The sequence below is a fragment of the Muntiacus reevesi genome, chromosome X, assembly GCF_963930625.1.
Source record: "Muntiacus reevesi chromosome X, mMunRee1.1, whole genome shotgun sequence".
Lineage (NCBI taxonomy): Eukaryota > Metazoa > Chordata > Mammalia > Artiodactyla > Cervidae > Muntiacus > Muntiacus reevesi.
This window is the reverse complement of record NC_089271.1, coordinates 146018845-146027239: the sequence shown is the minus strand read 5'-3', so window position 1 is coordinate 146027239 and position 8395 is coordinate 146018845.

Below are 8395 nucleotides of genomic sequence, written 5' to 3'. Positions count from 1 at the left end.
GCGTGGGTCGGCAGTGGCCTGAGGCACTGAGTGCAGCAGTGCGTGCATGGGATCTTTTGAAGGAGGTCGCCATTGTCTTCATTACCTTCACCATAGTTTGGTCTCAGGTCAAACAACAGGAAGAGTCATAGCCCCAACCATCAACAGAAAGCCATGTTGATGGGCATTCAATAATCACAAGGTCCAAGGGTTTCTAAGTAAACAACTGATCTCCTGGAGTATCCCGGGGAGTCATCAAAAAGAATTCATAACTGGGTAGACCACCACAAAGCCAATTTTAACAGGTACCTTTAACTCACACACTAAAAAAAGAAAAATCACATGAAAAGATGTCAACACTGCTAAATATTAGGGAAGGGCGTTCAGTCTCACATCACACCACCAATCAAAATGGTGACTGTCAAGCACTCTATGAAGGTTAAATCCGCCAGATGCCATGAGGAAAAGGGAACCCTCCACCTTCGTTGCTGGAAATTAAAATAGGTGAAAGCCACTATGGAGAAGAGCATGGACGTGCATCAACAATGAAAATGAGAGTGAAATTAGAATATCCCTCAAACCATACACAAAAGTAAACGTCAAAGAAGATAAAGATCTAAATGTAGGATGGATACTATGCAAATTTGAGGACAATATGGGGGGGGGCAGGCTGTAACCCCCGTCAGGAGGGGTCAGAGTCATCACACGTCTGTTATTTCCTCTTGGGTTACTGGGTTCTTCTGCCTCCCAGACAAGCTACCACATGTCGACAGGATATTTTACTGTGTTTTAGAATTATTTTCTAAACCAAGTTTTACTTCCAAAAATAAATCAAAAGTCTCAAAGGTAGAAAGCCTTAAAGAAGAATTAACAGAAGCCCTCCTCCCACCCAGGTGCCCCATCTTTCCACATCAAAGAAAAGTGAAAGTGTTAGTTGCTCAGTCATGTGGGACTCTTTGTGACCCCATGGGCTACAGCCCACCAGGCTCCTCCATCCATGGGATTTTCCAGGGAAGAATACTGGAGTGGGTTGCCATTTCCTTCTCCAGGGGATCTTTCCAACCCAGGGATCCAACCCGTGGTCTCCTGTATTCCAGGCAGATTCTTTACTGTCTGAGCCACCAGGGAAGCCCAGATCTGCATCAAATGTCCTCACAAAATATGTACCTTTGTATTTCATCCCTCCCTTCCTTCCTCTTATGTTTCCCTCCAGAGATTTTTTTTTTTTTGAGTGCACATACAACGTTTTATAGAAATGTATTTTCTTTAGTCCCAAGATTTTGCACAAATGGTAAAAGACTCTATGTACTATTTTACACTTTTTCACTTAAGGATATGTCCTGGAGAGCTTTCCAGATCAGTAGAAAACTGCATTTTTTCCTTTTAGCCAAACATTTCATTACAGTGCCATCGTTTGCTGGACATTTCAAATGGCTGCTTCCAAACTTTTGCCATTATAACGTGGCAGTGAGTCATCTTGTGTCACACAGCTGTAATGGGTATCACTTGCAGGGTGATTGCCCCACAGTGGAACTGCCAGGTCAGAGGGTATCAGGCTGGTACTGATAGGCAGTGCCAGACTGCCCTCCATAAGGGCTGTGCCAACTTTAATTTAAGTAACCTCTGCCTTTCCTATTAATTAAAACCAAATACATTGGATTTCCTTAAGAAAATTTCAACCTCACAGAAACAGAGGCAGCAGAGGGCAAAGAACCACTGTGTACGGTCTCCATAACGCCTCTGGAGGGACCTTGTTTAGGTCTGAAAAGCCTTTTCACATTATCCCCACCCACCCCTCTCTGCTTATCTGGTTCCCTCCACCTCACCCTCCAGGCTGGAGCTGCGTGTCCCCCGCCACACCGACTGACTGACATCCCCACTGGAGATGGAGGAAAGGGCGAGCCTTCATCTCAATAGCAACCCTATGCAGAAGGGCCCGTGCTCAGGACATCAGAGCAGCCAGGTGTGCAGGGCAACTGGTGTGTGGAGCTGGTGTCTACTCTCAACCTTGACACGTGAGGCCTGGCAAGGCCTCGGCCATCAAGGATGTGCAGAAGACAGAGGCAACACCAGGAGAGAGCTGAGGGTAAAGACGGTGGCCTGTGCTGGTCACGGTGAAAAGGGCAGCTGCGGCCTAGTTGCTCACACCTTCATCCCTCTCCTTCCAGCTCGGAGCACTGCCTGGCGCCATATATGCATCGTGCTAGAAATATGCCCCCAACACTGGAAAACCAGGAGAGTTCAGAGAGAAATCTGGATGTTTGGTTCCTTGCAAAAACACCTGCTGACCCTGGGCCCACAGACCCAAGGCAGCCTGGGTTGCCTGGCCCCACCGCCCCCTGGCCTCACCACACAGCCACTGTACCCCAGCCTGCCTTGGAGCCATCTCAGCATGCTGCTAGGCACTGACCTAAGGCTCTGGACACTTCCTCTTCCCACACGCCCTCTGTCATCCCTGGGCTGAACCACAGCAGTTATCTGAGTGTCTCCCTGTGTCAGGTGGGGCACCATGGAAACAAACCCCATGTAACCTCTGCCTGCTCTGGTGCCACCATCCAAAAGCAAGCAGCTCAGCTCCCAGGGCTGTTGATTTACAAACCCGGGCCACAAGCCAGTGCCCCGCACGCGACACCTTGACCCACGGGAGAGGCGGCGGGTGTTTGCTGAGCGAGGACTTGTTCCATTAGCAGCTCAGCCAACCAGGGTGTGCAGGGCCAGCACTGGGGTCTCCTCCACACACCTGGGGGACTGTCTTTAGTGATAATGTTCAATGAGACCAGAGAGCTGATGTGGTCTGCAAAATCAGCACCTCCACACAGAGCAAAGGCAGTGCCTCACTCAGTGAGCAGAGCTTCAGGCTGAAGACTGCCTGGACTGAACTAAGACAGTCCAGAAAAAGTACCCATCCCTCCCACGACCTACCGCGATACCACATGCACACTTCCCAACTTCATGGCCTGCTGGCTTTCCATTCTGCTGTGCCCATGACTTTGGCCCACCTGGAGCTGAATTTGGATGCTGAAAGAAGGAAGGGAATGAGAACAGGGCCAGCCCAACAGCCTGCTGTCCACGCCCCAACCATGTCAGAGCTAGGTGCCCCAAGGCTACACTGCTGTACCCACTACCACCAGCCAGGCAGGACTCAACCACACGTGGTTGCCACATATCCTTCCACTCAGGAAGCAGCCCAGGCTCAGGAAGCACTGGCCACATGACAGATGTAGAGCAGCCCAGAGGGCAAGCAGCCAGCCCAGGGTCACACCCTGGAACAAGTGCCACCACAGAGCTCTTCTATCTTGTTCCAGGGACAGGACCAGACCCCAATTCTAGTGCATGCTTTAAAAACTGTGCTACTGCAAAGAGAACACATATATGGGGAAGCTAACATGCCTGCTGTGTCACTGGCCAGCCCGGCACCACTTCCCACGGCTACTGTCATCCTCCAAGGCCCAACTCTGCAAGCCCAGCCTTCTGCTTCCCCCTCATCTGGGCTCGCCAGCTTGGTGCACCTTTGCTGAAAGCTCCCTACATGCAGGCCAGTTTCCAGGCACCCTGGGGTCACCTGGGTGAGACACCTAGCTAGGGAGGGAGGACCAGGACTTGTCCCCACCCTGCCTGGGTCCAAAGCCCCTTCAGGTCCCTAACCACTGAGCTCAGCTGCCTTTCCCAGTAACATGCCTTAACAACTGAAGATAAAGATACACAAAACCGAGCTGATGCAGCAAGACGTCTCATCACTCACTGGATTGCATCCCAGATGAAATAATTCCCTCCTCCCATCCTCCCCCCACTGCCACCTCCACTCACACTCAGGGCAGACAGCGGTCTCTCCAGCCTTCAAGGCAGAGCTGACCAGGAGCAACAACACATTTAACATAGACTTGCCCTGAGTAGCCTGGAATGCCCACAGGCCCTGGTGGGGATGAAGAGCTGGGAGTGCAAGGGTGGGCCCCCAGACCAGGAGGCAGAGGCCCCGGGTCACTGTTATCCCACACCCACTCCTTGGGGTCTGCAGTCACAGGACCCCTGGCCCTCACCCACCAAGGGCACTAAAGTGGAAGAGAAGGCCTACGGGGCTAGCCAAGGAAGGCTTAATTACTATGCCCAGAGTCGAGCTGCCTCTGAGACGAGGTTTCAAAGCTAGAAAACAATGTGGGTCTCTTCCCGTCACCATCTCTGCAGGCCAGGAAAACCAGGAAGCACCAGTCTAGGGGCCATGGGTTGACTCCAGGACAGGGCCTGATCTGACTCCTGACAGTCCCACAGAACCCATTCTCCACAGGAGGCCAGGCCCTGCGTGATGGGGACACAGTGAACTCATCTCTAACAGACTCACAGAGCCAGCTCTGATGTAGAGTCAGGGCTACAGAAACAACCAAGGCCCCTTAACCGCACTAGGTTTCAAATCTGGGCAAGAGACACAAACTCCATGCTACCCACTAATTCACAGGCCCCAGTGAATTTAGGCCAGTGAACATGGAGTCTCACACACATGTGGATGTTTTTCTTCTTCTTTTCCTTTGATTGGAAAGCACAGTTCAGCGTTGGCTGGAAGAGGGTGTCCCTCTGGCAAAGCCATGAATGATCCCCCCAGAGTGGTTCTTTTCTAGAGAGCCAGTGAGTGTCCGGTATCTGTCCAGATTTCTAGCTACCACCTGCTGGCCTCTGTAACCCACAGATGCTAACAGACCGAGTACAATACGAGCTCTTGATTAAACCGTGCCTTTCTGTTTAGAGAGGTGTCTGAAATGCATGGAGAAGTGAAGGATTAGAGCCCAATAGTCCACAAAGCTTGTTCTGAGAAACACTAGTCCCCAGAGATAGTCTGTTAAAAGATATTTCCAATGACAAGTAAATTTGGGGACTGCAGTCCACAATGTCCTTCCCCTGGAGACCCACAGGACACACCAGCATATTGAAGACACAGAGAGAAAGTCTGACACTAAGAAAATCCAGTGAAGGTGTCTGCTTTGTTTCATTTTCCAAACTCACCAGACTGCTTAACCTCCTGTGGCCTAATGCTGGCTATCTCCTTATGGCTCTCGCTCCCAGGGAGACACTGAGGGCCCCGATTTAGCATGCAGCTGCCCAGGTTACTCACCTTGAGCTATGCCAACAGGAGTCAAACTAGACATCTACATTCTATCCTGAATTTAGGGTCTTTCTTGAAAGTCATTCTTCAGGTTGGCCTCTGGAATGGGCACCTCACATGGAGCCACCCTTCTCAGTGATGGGGTCCCCAGCACCTACCTCCTGACTGATCTACTGTGTCGGCTTCTGCAAATTGGAGACAGATTTCTGCAAACCTGCCTGTGGCAGCAACTCTAGTGGCTGAGAGGCCATCACACTGGAACTGGTCAAAGGCAGGACACACGTGAGGATCAGACAGGCCATGGCCTCAGGGTCCCTCCACATTCCAACCTCCTCTGGCGGATAAAAATGCCTCCCCCCAGCAGACTACTAGGCTGGCCAAGAGAATGAGAAACTGGACAACATGTGAGGTCTGCTCACCGACCCCTAACAGGACTGCCAGTCTTCTGCCTTCCTGCAGAGCCCTCTGCCTGCAAAGACTGAAAGCTCACTGTGAACAGCAAATGGGTGAACAACAAAGTGAAGGAGGATCTCCCATGAGGGCAGCTATAACAGTGGGTGGAAGGGCCCCAGACTCTCCCTCCTGATCAAGGGTTCACAGCTCCTCAGGGGTTGACCACTCTGAAACAGGAGAATTTTTTTTAACTTTCTTTTGGTTTATGAAAAAGAAATATATGCTCAAGGTAAAAGTAAACACATACAACACAGAACGTGTCACCATCTCATCCTCCAGAGAGAAACTCAAGTAGATTTTTTCTACACACATCAGCATAGTAACACCACACATACACCTCAGTAACTTGTGTTTTACTAAATCCCTGACATCTTTCTATGACAACACACGTGGATCCACCGCTTTCTTCTAACAACACAGGAGGATGGCCTAGAATGTGCCAGGAATGACAACAGTAACACTGACATCTGCCATCCACCAGTCCCTGGGCCAGGCCCCATGCCAACCATGTGACCGTGTCTTCTCATCCATTTACTGTAGCCGCCCCTGGAGCCAAGGGTTATTTGTACTTCACAGGAGGACACTGATGGTCAGAGTCAAATGGTTTCCCAGCCTCCACAAAGCTAATAAACAACCTGGCTAAAAATCACACAGCAGTGTGAGATTCTACAAGTCACACTATACCATGAATCATGACGATCCCTACACAGACTGTTAGGAAATGTTTACAATTTTTGGTCATTACTGATCAATCACCTGGATGAATTATCTGTTCATTCTCTACATCTTGTCTGAAGTAACTACAGGAAGCTTTGGGCCATTTTCAATTAGAGAAAAGGACCCTGGTTGGCAGGTGGTGATCTGGGCCACCTTTACTTTCTGGGTCCAGAGTATCAGCAGACGGACCTCAGGGACACAGGGCACAAAGGTGGATGAGGCCAGACTGCTCCATTTCCACAGTCTTCACATGGCCTCTCTCTCACTCTGTGTTCACATGGCTTTCTATAAACACACCAGCCATTGGATTATAGTCACTGTAAAACAGTGTGACCTCATCTTAACTAATTATATCTGCAAAACCCTAATTCAAAATTAAGTCATATCCACAGGCTCCAGGGGTTGGGACTTCAACATCTGTTTTGGGGGGACACAATCCAACCCACAGCAACCCTCCACCACCTCCCACTTCACTCTGAGCACAAGCCCTCAGAATGTCCTGAGGCCCTACACATTCAGTACCTGTCAGCCCTCAGGCCCTGTACTGCTGCTCTCTTCTTCACCCACTCTGCTCCAGCCACACTGGTCTCCTCACACTCTCAAACCTCCTTCAAGTCTTTACTCAGTCTCTGCTTCACAATGAAGCTGACCCCAACCACCCGGTTGAAAATGGAAAACCTCTCCTCCCTGTGCTCTTTCTCTTTTCTCCTGCTGCACTTCCAACCAGATTTCTCACCACCTTCCAATAGGCTACCTAGTGTAGTTGTTTTTTTGTTTCTTGACAGTCTCTCCCAGTTGGATTGGAACCTCCATGGGAGAATGGAATGGTGTCCAGCAAAAAATGTTCCTTGAGTTACCAAATAAATAGAACTGCTATACAAAATGTAGTAAAATATCCTTGTAAGTTAGGAGCGGGGAAATACTTCCTAAATATTGTTTCAAGCCCATAACAGATTAATATCAAGAATATACCAATATTTTTAATAATCTGCTGATCATCAAGAAGATAACTACAATTCTTAGCTTTGGAAATGAAAAAAAGGATACAAATAGGCTAGTTATAGAAGACAAAATCCCCAAAGGTCACAGGATATGGTAGGAGTTCAGATGGGTGCAGCGTGCCAGGGAGCAGCCAGGCACAACTAAATCCAGTAAAGCCTGCATATCCCTGAACTCCAGCAGTTCTGCTCCTGGGAAACTGACCAGTCCCCTCAGTGGGGGTGTATGAGGGTGTCCTCACGGTGTCACCTGTAAAGGCGGGAGTCAGAATCACCTAGACATTCCACTGACTGTCCTTCTGCCCTAATATCTGATCCACAGGTGAGTCTGCTCAATTCATGAGTTTCCGTTTATGTATGAATGACAGCAGATGTCAACATGCTAGACCCTTGCTCGGTACTTTCTTTGGGCTTTCCTCGCACATGTCTGACCAGAATGTCCGCACATACTCTATGTACCCATGTGACTGTGGTTTTGCCTTGACAAGGTGTTTCTCCAGGGATGATGGCGAAAATCTATTAATATTTGCTAAATCTACAACTAAAACCATTAACAATGTGTGCTCACGGTTCCCCCTTTGTAGCACCCACAGGAGAACCTGGGACAGAGTGCTCATTTAGTCATCTGTAAGCAACTGCAAGGCTTTACTTCCCACTTGCCTTTCGTATAGGATCCTTAGCCCAGCGCCACACTACCCTTAACATGGAGAAGCTGGCCTGCTCTCTGCTCATCATGTTGACTTTATTTATATATTTTTGTCTGTGCTTAGTGTTTGTTGATGCACATGACCTTTTTCTAGTTGTTGCCAGGGGCACCTACACTCTAGTTGCTGAGCACAGGCCTCTCATTGTGGTGCCTTGTCTTACTGCAGAACATGGGCTCTAGAGCACAGGCTCAGTAGTTGTGGGGCATGGGGGCTCAGTTGCTCCGTGGCAAGTTGGATCTTCCCAGACCAGGCATCGAACCATGTCCTTGCACTGGCAGGTGGATTCCCGTTCACTTAAACCCCAGGGAAGTCCTCCTCATGTTTTGTCTTGCTCTGTCATGAACTGTAACCACTTCTCTAACCTCTGCTTTCTCCTAAATTAAAAGTATATGTGTATATGTGTGTATGGACTCAATCGTGTCTGACCCTTTGCGACCCATGGACTGGAG